Source organism: Lutzomyia longipalpis, chromosome 1 (genome assembly GCF_024334085.1).
Source record: "Lutzomyia longipalpis isolate SR_M1_2022 chromosome 1, ASM2433408v1".
Classification (NCBI taxonomy): Eukaryota; Metazoa; Arthropoda; class Insecta; order Diptera; family Psychodidae; genus Lutzomyia; species Lutzomyia longipalpis.
The window spans coordinates 19,665,405-19,681,498 of record NC_074707.1 but is presented as its reverse complement, the minus strand read 5'-3'; the positions used below and the strand labels follow the sequence as shown (position 1 = coordinate 19,681,498).

At 39.7% G+C, this 16,094-nt stretch overlaps 1 protein-coding gene and 1 long non-coding RNA gene across 4 annotated transcripts in view; one reads left to right on the top strand and one right to left on the bottom strand.

The window, feature by feature from the left end:
- The window catches only part of LOC129796858 (zwei Ig domain protein zig-8-like), a 73,359-nt gene extending 57,771 nt beyond the window's left edge, over positions 1–15,588 (bottom strand). For 2 of the 3 annotated variants that reach the window (XM_055838978.1, XM_055838979.1), the window contains exon 1: positions 14,804–15,588. The gene's annotated coding sequence lies outside the window, so the exon portion shown is untranslated. The remainder of the gene's footprint in view (positions 1–14,803) is intronic. The other variant, XM_055838980.1, reaches the window with a different exon arrangement.
- On the top strand, positions 713–7,599 carry LOC129796902 (uncharacterized). Its single transcript, XR_008751281.1, has 2 exons — positions 713–1,689; positions 6,689–7,599. It is a non-coding gene; the product is annotated as an uncharacterized LOC129796902 (long non-coding RNA).
- Positions 15,589–16,094: the final 506 nt, after the last annotated feature.

Here is a 16,094-nt window from a genome sequence, read left to right as displayed (position 1 = left end):
GAATTATGGGAATTGTAGATGCACACACAAGCTGAATCATCGCTATGGTTGGTGCGGGACTCTCTTAATCAGAAGCATGTTCCTTCATCTCACAGAGCTCACAGAAAAAGCTCACTGAAAGTGCTCAGTGTATTATAGAATGATTTTTAATAATTCTACAAAATATTCTAGGAAGTAAGCTTATAAAGTTTTATGAAATCTAAAGGGTTATTGCAGTGGGAGATTACGAGATATGGGCATGTAAGCTGCAATATTTTGAGAATTCAGGGCTAAAGAGGAGCTTTTGCAAAGTTGTGCTGAATACAGAATTATATTGAAAAGCTAAATTTAAATTCTGCATGAATTTTTGAAGATGCAACGTTATGCAATCGATGGGAGGGATGAACAGGAGAAGATTCTATAAAACTAAATCCCTCTCTATTTGGTAAAATAACTTTAGTTTGAATAAATAGCAAAAAAAAAGCTTTAAAAAAACATTAATCCAAACAGATTATGCTTATAATAATGTTTTTTTAAATAGAAAAAAAGACGGAATCTTTTGCTAAGTATGCAAATGCAGAAAATGAGGTCATGCAAAATGTAACGTGCACAAAATTTGAAAATTTGTCATTATGGGAGAATTAACGATCAATTCAAATAAGTCTCCAAAACCCAACTTACGCCGATGATCTTTTGTATGTGTATGTATTATGTGGGTTTTGGGGTGGGGCAATTTAATATGCCTTCTTCTTCTTGACAGAGAAAAGTTTAGTACACCTTGGGAGACCGGCAGGAAAAGACCTAATTTTCCGTGCGAGTCGGACGTACCAGCAGGGGCGAAATCCCCTTGGGCCCCAGTGGCCATCTTGTGAAATGTGCCACCCGTGAAGTGGAAGAGATACGCCGCCTGCCGCGGTGAGGAATCAGAAGGACGGAAGTATTTGCTGCAATTGGCGTCCAGTGGCAATTACCGTGCCACTGCACACTCCCCGTCAAATTTGGGAGTTCCGCCAGGGCGAGGGATTTTATCCGGAGCCTCTCGTGATCCACAACTTGTGACACAACTCACTCTCAGGCAATTCAGTGAGTTCTGCGGAGTTTGAAGCTCATCAGAAGCAGCAGTGATCCACCATCGGTGACGACAGCCTCCCAGCCAATTTAGGGAGCACTGTCAAGGCGAGGGATTGCATCCGGAGCCTTTCGTGACCTGCAATTCGTGTCACGACTTACTCCCTGACAATTCGGGAGTTCAGCAGAGGTGGAAGAGCGTCTGTGACGACAGTGATTCATCACCCAAGCCGGCTCACTCCCCGTCAAATTGGAGAGTCTCACCGAGCCGAAGAAATTCAACTTGGGCATCCCGTGATCCAGCGATTGTGCCTTCCCGTGGGGTAGAAACATCCCCCACGAATCTAGTGACGTCGTCAATTGCGTCACACGGCAATTGGGATCACCCGGCCATCTGTGTACGGGCCTGGGTGCGAGGAGAAAGAAGTTATCAACGACGACGCGGGATCTCGAGCTTCTGAAGGAAGTGCTGTGACGGCGACAGCGAATGCAGAGTATCGCGACAACAAGAGACGCCGCCCCTGATGACGTGAAGAAGAAGGAGCCCGATTGTGTATTGAGGGGCTGAATAAATCGTCCCCGTTTGAGGACCAAGAGGAAAAATGATTTCTATAAATGGCGCCCAACCAGCGGTGGAACCAGGTAAGTACCCAATTTAAGTCTCATGCCCCTGGTAGCTACCGACAATTAGAATTTTAGTGAAAAACTTGTGTTTCGATGCAATTTTGCATTCTGTATTAATTCATTGACAAAGTTCCCCTTGAGTGAAATAAGATTTCCAGCAATTTTGGGCTCTTCTAGCCACCTTGCTGGAAAGAAAACTCGCGTTAAGGAATTTTTCTTTTTTTTTCCGTTTTTTTTTCTTTTCTCTTGAGAAGAAATGGTTTTGGATTTAAAATCCAAAATTTTTGCTTAAAGTAAATTAGCCATGCGAGTATATTTGAAATTAATTTATTAATGTATTCAGAGCCTTTTTGGGGACGAAAGAGGGATAATCTGTGGCAAGTATCCCTCCCCCAGAACCTCTTGGTTGATTTGCACGAACAGGACGAATGAAGAGATTGAATCATTATCCTTTTTGAAAGGTCTCTTCCCTGTAACGGCAACAAATTGAATTAGAATTTTTGAAGATCTTTTAGTTTAAAAATTTTGCATTCTATAAATTTTGTCAACTTTTAGTTGATTTTCATTACAAATTAGGAACTTATGTGTTCTATGTGTTTGTGAATTTTGAAACTTAATGAGTTGACAGGATCATCAGTGTTTTCCTTTGGTTAATTATTACAAGGAAAACGGCGGGAAATTGAAGTTCTCGCAATTATGGGTAAAATTCTGAAATGGAGAAATCTTTGACTTTCTTTTAACCTTGTGGAGCCATGACATTGCTCCACGGTCAAAGTGTGGTCGCTTATCACATAGCGGTGATCTCTCTTGAGATAATAGTTGAGAGATAAAGTAAAGCTTTATCCCCCTAAAAATTTTGGGGATTCTTTTGTGGCAACTCCCTTTGAAATTTTTTTTGAAGATGATTTTTAAAAGTTTACCGGTGCATAATTTTAAATCTTTTCTTTAATTGTGCACTGATGGGGAATATTATTTCATTTCAAATTTTAAATCTTTTAATTCGCTATCTTTCCCCTTGAACTTTGATTTATTAAATTTCATTTCGAATTAATTTGTTGGAGCGATTCCTCATTTCGCCATTGAGCGTGGGGCATGCGCTGTGGGCTTATCGGACGCAGGTGCCCTTTGATTTTCTGATCCTCGTATCTTGCTTAGGCAATCGATTAAGCGGGTTGAACGGAATTTGCTGGAACATGGGTGTCCGCTTTTCTCGCGTGCTGCGTCCTGCGGGCAATGATGAGATGAGGAAAATTATTTTGCTCTTTTGGGGATTGAATTATTTCCGTGTTCAGCTTGCATTGCTGACACGCTATTAATGGTATAAAGCTTTTTGAATTTTTGATTTTTGAAATATTTACCGTCATGTAGTACAATATGCTCTTTTGCGGATTTTATTGAACTTTGTAATTCGCACTTGGAGAGTTTGCACTTTGGATGCAATCATGAATTTTGCTAAATAATTCATTCTTTTCTGCAATATTAACTAAATGGCATGGCAGATGGTACACGGTTCGGTATATGGCGCCCAAATTTGATTTTTTTGATTTTTTTTATTATTGAGATTTCCCTGATGGAGTTCTCTGATTGAAGTTTGTGATTGAAGTTTTCCCGATCACAATTTCCTAATTTAAAGTTTCTTTATTAAATTTTCAATTTGAATCTGTTAATTCTTGCGGTTTCCTGATCCCTGCATCGGGCGTTGGGCATGCGATGTGAGCTGACTCAGGATGGGCGCCCGTTTATTTTCCGATCCTCGTATCTTGCCTAGCAATTGATTAAGCGGGTTGAGCGGAATTTGGCGGATCGCTTATCGTAAACTCTGTCCTTGCGTTTAGCGTTCGACGTTCGATGATGGGTTGATGGAAAATTTGCGCTTTCCATTTGATAAGGATGTTTTTGGAACAGCTTGCATTGCTGGTTGGAATTTAAGGAAGAGAATTGCTTGACTGTAATTTAAACCTACTGTATAGGTAGTACAAACATCCTTGGAAAGCTTTCTTGTTAAAGCGTTAGATTTTCTATCCGGGGATGGAGGTCTCCTCAGTGGTTTTTCGGCGTGTGTTTTTCACGAGACCTCCCGTTTTGTTTCCCCGTCGTGAAGTGGCGCCTCCTTCCACGGGATTCCCAGCTTTAGTCTGGTTTACCCAGTTCGGATGTGAGTTCTTCCCTTTTGAAGATCTCGCCGGAAAAATTTTGGGATGCGTCCCGAAGTTTCGCCGTGGATTCTGGTTTGAGGAGATGTGTACCTTCTCCCAGATCCATCCGACTCCATTGAGATGTGAGACCGTTGGTGGTTTCTTTCCTCGCACCTTCTGTGTGAGGATCTCAATGAATCTTGATTAGCTTTTGCCTCGATGCCTCTTGTGAGAACAATTAATACTCTAAATGGGTGATTCTCTTTTGATAATTCGTTGGGAACGTCTGGTCGGTTCGAGATCCTCCACTTTCTTTTCTTTTTATTAATCTCGTTTGAAATTCATCGCCAACCCCAGGGTTTGACTTTGTTGACCCTTGCATTCTCTTTCCTTTCCTTTATATTTCCAATCATCCAATATCACCATAAAACCAGGATCTGAATCTATTTAGAGATTGGTTAATGCCCATTTGTACAGATTTTGCATGGAGAGAAGTAAATTAAAGCATGTTCCGCTGGAACTAGGTTTTAACTGTCTTTTCTTACTCTCTCCGTATTTATTCATTTTGTTTAAACCGGAAGGAAGGTATCAGATTGCTAATTTAAAAATTTATTATTGTTGATTCCTCAATAGTTGCAGTATGAGGAAAGATTGCATGAGCACCTCTAGGGTTGCTCCCTAAAAATGGTTGTTCAGCCTTGGAACATCCTTGATGAGAGTCACGTTTTAAAATTTGTCAGAGTCGTATCATGCCTTATTTGGCAAGAGCTCTTTCGGATGGCATTCGTTTGATTCGTAATCGGAGATGTTTGTTCCTCGAATTCTTTCCCCTGCACTTGGCAGAATCCAATTAATTCTATCCTTCCCAATCCTATGAAATTACATGCACAAGATGCATAGGACCCATCCCACCTAACTAGTAGAGTCAATACTCCTTTCGCATTCTCGTCTAGTCCGCGGAAAAAAAAACCCTCATGAAATAATAGAAAGATTCCTTCCTCTTGTTGCCATGCGACCATCTCCAATGGTAGGGCAGAAAAGTGTCATCTGGACCCATACTTATTCTCGTGGGCTCGTGGATGAATCACAGGAAAGCGAGGACGGCGTACCTCCAAGGTTGTCTCCTTCTTTTCATAGGTGCTCTCTGACGGTGACCTCGAGGCAAGGAATCGTCGAAAATTGAAGAGTGGTGGAGGAGTTGAGCGGCGAAAAAGAAGAGAGAAAGGCAAAACAGGAGTCAGATTGACAAAGAGCCCAATGAAAGGGGTGGTCCTTTACACCAACCTGGGATAACTCTGCATATGAGCCTTTTGCTCAAATGGTGGCGGCGACTGAGTTCACATCCACCAGTACGCAATCTCACGGATGGAGCCGAGGCCCTGAAAAGCCAAATCTTCATCGAAGGTTCACCCCGTTCGTGCCCATGTCCTAAATTCCACCCCGTCTACGTTTTTTGAAAGAGAATGAGAGAAAAGTAATTCGGGGCCTCCGGGTGAGCTGGAGATTGGTGGAATAAAAAATAGGGTAGGGGGGCCGGTGAAATGCCGAGGGGAGGTGAGCTCAGTAAAGAGAGAGAGGAGGAGAGAGAGAAGGAGGAGAGAGAGAAGGAGGAGAGAGGAGAAGAGAGAGAGGGAGAAGAGAGAAGGAGAAGAGAGAAGGAGGAGAGAGAGAGAAGGAGAAGCGGCGTCGAAGATTCTTTGCCTAGAGACCATCTGATGAGATGCTCCTGTGGGGAGCTGGTGTCGGCTAAGAAGGGACAATGGACGAGTGGACTTGTGTGAAATCTTAAGGTTCTCGAGAGACTTATGGAGCGAGGAGCCAACGAGAGATGCCAGCAGTGGTTAGCGCAGTTAGGATCTTTCGCCCCCAAATCCGTTGTCCAAGGCCCACGTTATGCAAAGCGCGTGAGTCAATGTCTTACGAGTTTGCGGAAGGATCAGAGAGAGAAGAGGAGATAAATGTAAAGTCCATCTCACCTTTCCCCACACAAACAGTTCCGCGTTGCTAATAGCAAATGCTGGTAAGGAAAGAGAGACCATCAGTTTGAAGAAAGCTCAAGAAGCTTTATTAAGAATCACACCGCCTTCCTTCCAATTTTAATTCTCTCTAGTAAAACAATTTTTCCCTTCTTCACTTTCGTGACTCTCGCAATAATTAAGGATCTGCAAGTTAACTTAGATCCACAAGTTGAAGGAGATGTTAATCAGTAAATTTTGTTTTCATTTCATGGTATTTTTGAGTCTGATAAACCTGAAGAAACTCAATCTACATGATTGAGGAGAAGAAGACTGTGGGTTTTGAAGAAGAAGGGCAATCAGAACAAAGATATTCTTTGTCATTCCTTAATTTCCCTTCCAATTCCTTTCCTCGCCTTTTTCCACCTCGAAACCTTTTCTAAAGGGCGTGAAATTCACTCGAGGGTTTGGAGGAGCGGGATACATAATCCCCATAGTTTTCACCTCTTCTGGGTGCGATCAGCTCGAATTCCCTTTAATTTATTATGTTCAAATGCCGAGGTATTCTAATGGATAATTAATTATTAAAGTTCGTTTCTTTTTATAAATTTATGCCGAACGTGGAAGGTACCCCAAAGCCAACCATTCTGTCCATCGCCAACCTTTTCTTTTCTTATTTAGTTGCATCACTTTCTTTGATAGAGTAATTTAAACCTCTTTTCTTTTTTTTTTCTCCTTTTTGTTTTCTTTTGCAACAAAGGGGTGATGTAACGTGCACAAAATTTGAAAATTTGTCATTATGGGAGAATTAACGATCAATTCAAATAAGTCTCCAAAACCCAACTTACGCCGATGATCTTTTGTATGTGTATGTATTATGTGGGTTTTGGGGTGGGGCAATTTAATATGCCTTCTTCTTCTTGACAGAGAAAAGTTTAGTACACCTTGGGAGACCGGCAGGAAAAGACCTAATTTTCCGTGCGAGTCGGACGTACCAGCAGGGGCGAAATCCCCTTGGGCCCCAGTGGCCATCTTGTGAAATGTGCCACCCGTGAAGTGGAAGAGATACGCCGCCTGCCGCGGTGAGGAATCAGAAGGACGGAAGTATTTGCTGCAATTGGCGTCCAGTGGCAATTACCGTGCCACTGCACACTCCCCGTCAAATTTGGGAGTTCCGCCAGGGCGAGGGATTTTATCCGGAGCCTCTCGTGATCCACAACTTGTGACACAACTCACTCTCAGGCAATTCAGTGAGTTCTGCGGAGTTTGAAGCTCATCAGAAGCAGCAGTGATCCACCATCGGTGACGACAGCCTCCCAGCCAATTTAGGGAGCACTGTCAAGGCGAGGGATTGCATCCGGAGCCTTTCGTGACCTGCAATTCGTGTCACGACTTACTCCCTGACAATTCGGGAGTTCAGCAGAGGTGGAAGAGCGTCTGTGACGACAGTGATTCATCACCCAAGCCGGCTCACTCCCCGTCAAATTGGAGAGTCTCACCGAGCCGAAGAAATTCAACTTGGGCATCCCGTGATCCAGCGATTGTGCCTTCCCGTGGGGTAGAAACATCCCCCACGAATCTAGTGACGTCGTCAATTGCGTCACACGGCAATTGGGATCACCCGGCCATCTGTGTACGGGCCTGGGTGCGAGGAGAAAGAAGTTATCAACGACGACGCGGGATCTCGAGCTTCTGAAGGAAGTGCTGTGACGGCGACAGCGAATGCAGAGTATCGCGACAACAAGAGACGCCGCCCCTGATGACGTGAAGAAGAAGGAGCCCGATTGTGTATTGAGGGGCTGAATAAATCGTCCCCGTTTGAGGACCAAGAGGAAAAATGATTTCTATAAAAATAAATATTCTTTGCATTTCAATCCCATAACCATCTGTCCTTTTTAAAATTACACAATTCGTATAAATGTAAAATTTTTTCCAACAGAAGCATTTCCTTTGCAAATGAAACCCCCCATTTGGGGTAAAAGAATATTGCATAAATAGGCAAAAAAAATTCCTTCATAGACCACCCGTGCATGACCCGGCAAGGAGATTTTTTTCCCATTGGCATTTTAAATGGAAACAACTAATCGGAAAATATTCCATGTGCCTCTGACAAACTGTTGCAGATTGGCGGCAGGGGGTGGAGGGAGAACGTTTATTCTCAGGAGGAGGATGAAACTTTTGTGTTCTGGCCATAAGACGAAATGAGATTATTGGGCAAGTTTGCTTTGTCAAAACTTTGTCGCTCATATCTCCATTCTATCTGTCGTAGAGGCTCTCGCCTAATACATCAAAACCCACCCCCGTCCACCCCCAATGGGAGCCCTGGGAAAACTATTTACGACGCCATGAGATTTTCGCAGGGGATGCGTCGTTTGTGTCTATAAAAATTTTTCTCATATTTTTTTCACTCGCCTGGCTTTTGTCCCTCAAACTGTGACAGCCACCGAGATAAGATTGATGTTAAGTATTTAGGGATGTTTTTCTTCCCAACGTCAACACTCGCTGTGGTTTCTGTGCGATGTGGGTGGGCGATGGGAGGCTGTGGGTAGAGGGCCCAAGAAGCTCAAAAGAACGACACGGATTCGAAAGCGACAGAGGAGACTCTCAAATTCCTTTTGTGGCTTAATTTCTATTCTCCTGATTTTTCCACCAATTTCCCCGAGAACACAGATCCCCAAGTTTATGTCTGTGCAAAAGCATTATATTACTACCCAGAAAGCATTATTAAATATTAACAAAAGCTCCATCCACTTGAGTGGAAATTGAAGCGCAAAGAGGGATTAACAGAGAAAGCTTGAGCCTTTGCCATGGATTTTCCACTGCTATGTGCGAATTTTTCCTTCTTAGTCAGAGAAGAAAAAATACATAAAGAAAGCAAAAAGGCCTGTCATATCTCAATGAATTTGCAGAATAAATTAATTTGCGCATAGTACATGGAAAAATAATACATTTTCATCAACAGAAACTTAATTGTTTAGGAGGATTCATCGTGCGTATAGATGATTTATTAGTTTATGAAGTTTTCTCAGCATTTTCTTTGAAATTTATTCCCAAAATAGTGGAATAATTATTCCAAATTCTCCCTTATACAGATTTATTACTCCGCTGTTCATTCATTATTCATTCTTCATCCCATTTTAGCGAGCAATTCACTGAAAAAATCATGAATTTTTCAGTAAAAGGTTTTTTTTTTCAAATCAAGAGGGAGATGTTTTTAAATGAACACGTACTCTGCAGGAAGGAATTTATGCATTTTGGTTTTCAATTAACAAAGATGATGCGCAGCACTAAAGAAAAATTTAGAAGAGCGAGATATGAGCCAGAAGTATTTTCCATTTTCTACTTAAAACAGTTTTAGGATTTTTTAAAAAGATATGGAAAGAAAATTAAAAGAAGGTGTCATGTGAGCATATGCTCTTTGGGCAAAAAGAACTTAAATCAAGTATAAAGAAAGGATCATTTTCCCAATTTTTGATTTTTCACAACAGATTTCTTTTAATTATTTTAGTAAATTTTCAGGTTTTCTTAAATTTTGCGTATCTTATAATAGAAAATTCCAACATGTTTGAAGAGACTAAAAATGAATAAACTCCTTCAATTAATATGCCAAAAAAATGTTAAATGTTGGATATTTTGCACAAAAGAAACATTCATACAATTTTTTAAAAAATAATTTTATTCACCAGAAAAATTCGTTACGAATATTTATTTATTTATTCTGTATGTACCCTGAAATAACTGAACGTTAGTCCCTTAAATTGCCCAACCGCAAAATGTAAAAGGGAATATATTTTTTGAATTTTTCCACTTTGCACAATTAATTTACATTTTTGCAGAATAAATTCTAAACATTTTCCCAATTGGATATTTAAAATAGACACCGCGAGCTTATAAAATTCATATTTTCGCGATATATACTGCGTGAAAGAGGAAAATTCCAATTTAGCAATGTAAAATAACATTTTCATGTCTTGTTTATCGATTGAAGTTCATATAATGTTTTTATCTCTTCGCCTATCTCCCACGTGAACGCGATTGAGAATCTCACAAAATACACCCCCTCGCACCCGGAAGTTATTTTGCATGTTTTGAACTTTCCACCATCCCATCGGTGTTTATTTGCAAAATATCCGGGAGTATTTGGGTCTTAAATTTCAAGACAAAACTACCTTGGAAAATCCCCATAAAATTGTTGCACACAAAAATGTCTCAAGCGGAAGCTTAGCGTGCGGAGGAGCTTCGGGAAAAGTTGTGCCCCGTATAAGCTTTTCTCCCCGCGGGCGTAGCGGGGGTTGTAAATACTGAAATTTTATGTCAACTACAGTTTTATCTGCTACTAAACTTCTTCGTCAACTTTAAATCGAGCCAAAAGGAGGCGATTGAATTTCATAATTCTCCCCAAGAGTTCGCATTTGAAATTGCAAGAGCTTTTTCCGCGAATGGGTTTTTTGAGTTGTGTGTGTGTGGAGAGAAAAGCTCCGCGAAGGAAGTGAAAAAAAAAAACATAATCACGTTTGTTCTCCATTCCGCAGCGAGGCTTTATGCTAATTTCTCAACATTTTCCTCACCCTGCAGTATTCCCACAGTTCGACATTTTTTTTGTGTTGTTGTACCCTCATGCCCACGAAAGAAAAACATGGAAGAGTGTGTGCTTTTCCTGGGATTGTTGCGAAAGCGAAAATATTGGAGCTAATTCTGGCAAAAATATTTTCTTTTCTTTTCTTACAATTCGTGAGTTATAAGGTTTTTTGGCATTCTCACAAAAAAAACTTATAAATTTGTAAGATCTAAAAAGTTTCACAGTTCAACTTTTAGACCACGTCGCGAGAAACATTTTTGCTATAATAGAAAAGAAAAGGTTTTGGTATTCCGGCCGAATTTTTTCTTATAACTTGTAAGAAAATCTTACAAAATCATATGTTTTATAAGGACCTGCCGAGGTGCTTTTTCAATCTTTTTGTGATTTTTGTGACCACCAAAGTATGATTCATCGTCATAATAGGCAGCAATTAACTACTTTGACGGATATTTTACATGAATCTGAGTGTTTGGAATTGTTTTAGGTTGTTTTTTTTTTTAACAAAAACTATTGTGAAATACGAGTGAAATATGTGGAAAAATTCGGACCATTTTTTTTTGGGAATTATGCCAACGAATGTCAATAATTTCCAGAGACTTGGCCTTGAGGAAGATGATTAGATTATGCAGTAGTCACACAGGCTGCATTGAAAGATATTTAGTGTAGAATTGGTAGAATTAAAAGCAAAAAGATAGAGTATGGAAAAACGTTTTATTTAAGAATATTCTAGATTCGTGACTTCATCTTTTTATGGGTTTTATGGCCATTCTGTAGAGCTGGTTCAACCAATCTCTACTCTTTCACAAATGCTTCCAGCCGCTTCCAGCATTCCGCATAAGATTCTGCTTATTAAACAACCATTTTATGCTGCCTGAGAATTGTCCGGGTATCTCTTCCCGGAATCCGTGGATGCCACAGACGTTCAAAAGTTCCAGATGATTCAATTTTTCCCATCACAATCTAGATAAAAAAATTAAAAAAAAAAACTCTTTATCATGTAAAATGCAAAAATACTTTAATAGGGTTAAATTTTTACCAAAAATCACGAATAATCCATTGTGTTTTGTTGATAAATTCACTTAATTTTAACCTCATTTTATTTGTTTACATTAACTTTTTTCACTTCGCCTATTTTCGGTTTCACTTCGTTTTTCAACGTAAACAGCGACATCTGTTTTCGACTTCCAGTTTCGGAGGTCTGTTACTATAAAATAATGAAAAAGAAATTTTTGCTGGAACAGCAAACCTTACAAAATCCCTTGTAAGACGAAATAAATAGAAAATAAACGTCCCTTTTCAATAAATTTCCTGTAATAAAGTTCGATCCGAATTAATTTTATTTATTTTCTCATTGCAAACGTCACAAATAGCGACATCTAGTTACGTTTTGGTGTTTTGAGGGGAATGTTCTAAAAAGGTGCTATAAAAGATTTTTTTGCTGGAATACCAAATCTTACAAAATCCCTTGTAAGACGAAAAAGATAGAAAAGAAAATATTTTTGTGAGAATAAGCTCCATTGTTTCACAATTTTGCATTACAATGGATATCCTCGTCTTTTCACAACCCCCCTCCTGCCCGCCCACCCTTGTATGTGGCGCATACAAAACGGAGAAAAGGAGCTTGATTTATTTTCACTTTTGCGAATTTTGCCTTTGCGTGCCTGTATCCCTTCAGGATTTTCTTTATTTTCCACCACGAGAAAAAACATCGTAAAGTGTGTGTGTGAGAGGGATGAAAATGCCCCAAGACGTACCTCCACCGTTGCGTTGGGGGTTTTTTTTTCTTGGAAAAACGTGAGCTTTTCGGTGCAGAATAATCCATTGGGGGGTAATAAAAGAATTTTTAACATCTTTCGTGAATGACATGATTCACTTTTTATGTCCAGGAAGTGAAATTTTTTCAGCTCTTTGTCCCTTTATTTGTCGCTCTTTTCACCCACTCTCGCTGAATTTTTCTTTATGTGGAAAAGCTCATAAGAAAATTATAACGCATGGAGAATTTAAGGAATTAAGATTAAAAAAAATTTACTTTTAATATCACTTCATAAAAGGAGACTAACTCATGGAGTTTTAAAAGAGAATAATTTCTCAAGCAATTTCCCATGAAAATCTTTACTATATAATTTTTTGGATGGGTAATAAAAGTGAAAAGTCAAAGGATTTTTCTTGCATGGAAAAATCTCAATTTTTCCACGCTGGAAAAATGTCTTTTGGCATTTTCTACGCTCACGATTCAACCCACATTCCACTCTTCAATTCCTCCTACAATCGTCCCAATTAATTTCACGAGAATGTCACGCGTGAGAAATAACGAGCAATTCCTACCATTACACGAAAAGTCGGTGTGTGTGCCTGCCAAAGAGATTGAAGGAACAATTGCCGCCGTTGACTAATTTCGCCAATTTAGGAGACAAATATCTTCCACATAGGCACCAGCTACAGTTGGAATTTGCCAAGAGAAGGTGGTTTGGGTGCCTTAGCTCTGTCGGGTTGCAGGCATTTTTCATTCTCTAGTGGGGCAAAAGCTCTCTCCCCATCCTGACAGGGGGTGTGTCACATTACAGATATTTTGGGTCAAATTTCGGAATTGCGTTGTGGTTTCCAAGCTCCGAACACAGCATGGAGTGAATTTTCGCAGTGCTCTGCACAAAACACATAATGGAAGTTTGTTAGTGCGAGTTTGTGTATATCTTAGGACCCCCATTGGTTCATTCTAGGAAGCACATGAGTAGGAATAATGATTCAGCTTCCGGGATCTCAACTGGGTTTCCCACCCACACACACCTTTTGAAAATCACTGAGGTGCAAAGGAATCACAAAACCCCTCCCAAAATACTCGTCGGAAATTTTCACATTCAGAAGCGAACTACAGTCGTGCTCTCGTGGTAGGACCGTCGTCAAAATGACTTCTCCGCGGTAAAACGGCTTCAGAATGAAGTATTTTGCCTTCGCAGTGGGACAGTTAGTACTATTGGAAAGGTAGGATACTAATTGTCCCACTGCGAAGGCAAAATTCCTCATTCTGAAGCCGTTTTACCGCGGAGAAGTCATTTTGACGACGGTCCTACCACGAGAGCACGACTGTATTGATTTTGGGGTGGGTGTAATTTCTTCGCAATTGCTTCCATAAAGCACGTAATTTACTTCTCCGTACATACATATATGAAAGATTTCACAGAGAGAATTTTGATTCCACACTCTCTCCTATAAACCGATATAGTCAAAATGTGTTGTTTCACATTTTGATAGAAAGTTCCGTATGTGGTTGCAATTGATTTTCCGCATAGTGCATTGATGGGATTTCTTTGGGAAGAAAAGCTCAAGTTGATGAGCTTCCTGCAGAATGCAGTTTAGTGTTTTTCTTTCATGTTCTTCTCATTGTGTGTGTGTGTTTTGAAGTATTTGGAAAAGGAATTTCTTTAGGTGAAAATGAGAGAAATTTAGGAAATTTTGTTTCTGAAATTCCTGAGGTATTTGTTCTCAAGAACTTGTCGAAAGTTTAAGAGCTTTGAATAAACAAGAAAAGGTTTATTTATTTTGCATTTGAAGACTATTACGTTTATAATTGATTTTGTTCTTCATTTTTTTCTTTTAATTTTCTACTACTGGTTTTAATTTATTTATTTGTTTTTCATTAAAATATATTTTTATTATTTTTATTTTAAAGAAAAATTGAAACCATTCTTAATTAATATTTATAATTGATATGAAATTAGTGAGAAATTGCGAACGATTGTCTTAACGTTCGTTTGCAAATATTTGCATCGATTTAAATTGAAAAAAATATCATTGAAAATATTTTGTTTGCTTTTGTGCCGTAATATTAATATTAATTCGTTCTTTTCATGTTTTTAATAAAGCTTTATGCTGAAAAGCTTCTACAGAGAATTTTTTTTTGTGAAAAAAAACTGAAATTTTTAATCCTTGTTTTTTTTACAGGATGTTTAACAAAAAAATGAAAACAAAACTCATGTTAAATATTAAACGCGTAGGTAGTTTAATTAAATTGACAAAAAAAAATTATATATAAAAGTTTATGAAACTAGAAAATGAGAAGTAATTTTATTCAATTTATCCCTATTCCACTTTTCATTTATATTTCTTTCTAATCCAAGCAATTCTGAGCATATATCTTAGATTAATATCTTAAAGCGGAAAACCAAAGACAATTTTCCTTATTTACTTTATTGTTCTGAAAGATTTTTTTTCTCTTAATCACCCACAGAACAAATTAAACTTTCCCTTTCAATAGTTCTCAAAACAAGAAAGTTTGGCAGATAAAATGAGATAAAATCGTCAAGAATATCCTCCTCAACGAGTCATAACTCTGTGGAACTCAATTAAAAGCACCGCCCAAAAGAGTGGCGCGGAAATGAGGAGCTTTTATGCGATGAGACGTGAAATGCATTGGAAAAGCGGGTCATTCATAGAAAAATGGTTAATTAAATTTCCTTGTCAATTACCCAGAAATAATGTCCTTAATGCTCTTTTATTTCCACAATCTCAATTTGAGCGCATGGTTCGCAGTTTGCCGGTTTCACATTCCACATTACATATAGTTGAGCTTTTCTTTTTTGCTGTCACACACATTAATGGTGAGGACACACTGAAATGAGTCCACTTTGGGGGGTGCTTTTGAGGACGGGGGGCTTTGCAGCACTTCCTTTATTCACTTTTTTTCATACCCATAAACTCAGACACAACACAAGGGCTTTTCTTTTTTTTACTCGAAGGATTTAATGATGAAAGTGGAGGAAAGCCATGCGAGTCAGGGTGGGCAGAAGGTTGATTTGCATAAAATTACTGTAAGGTCGCATCGCACGGTGGACAAATATTTACTACACAATCCAGCACTAAGCCACCGGAGTCATTCAACTGTATGTGAATTAAATCCTCACAAAAGCACCGCACTCATTTAATATTGGCCGTTTGGGTAAATGCACTCAATCATCGAATGTTTGCAATTCTTCACACGCGAAAGCTCACTGAAAGCGTTCAATTGCGCACCGCGAGAGGCTAAACCATGGTGTGGGTGAAAGGGGTGCAAAATTGGCACTGAAATGTAGTTTTTTTTCTTCCCTAAATCGATGGGGGTGGTTTGCAGTACCTCTGTGCTCACGGGGAAGGTCCCTATGGGTAGGATTTGAATACGAGATCGCACTGTGGCGCTCCTTTGGGACTTATCAGCCACATCGAATCCCCCGAAAAGCTCAAAGCAAGCAACTCCATGCACAGTCGGATGGGAACTAAACGAGGCCAGACGATTTCCCACGTACCGGTTCACCAAAATCATCATCATCATCATCAATGTGAGGGATACACCCGGCTGTGGATTCACCCCCAATGCGCCTGCGTTCCATCTTCTCCACTTTCCCGCTTACAACTGAATCACCCCACCACGCTTTTCCTTGCAGGGGAAATGTGTGTCAAACCTCATTTGCAAGTTACACCGGGGATGAAAATTCTCACCCCCCATTGGGTCAGGTCGTGGTGCTGCAGAGCTTCTTGAAGGGAAATGGGAGGCTAAAGAAAAAAATGCACTTGCTTCCAAATTCTCTAACAGAACTTCATTGTCCATGCAATTCATGTGGCAACCTCTGACCCCATCCCCTCATATTTGATGAGCCGAAGCTTCTCATTTTTCATGACACAACAAGATTTTCCTCTCAAGGAATAAAAACACCCCCCTTGCACACACATTGTTCAATGCAGCAGCCATAGGGGGTTGAATGAGGCAGACCGGAAAGCAATATA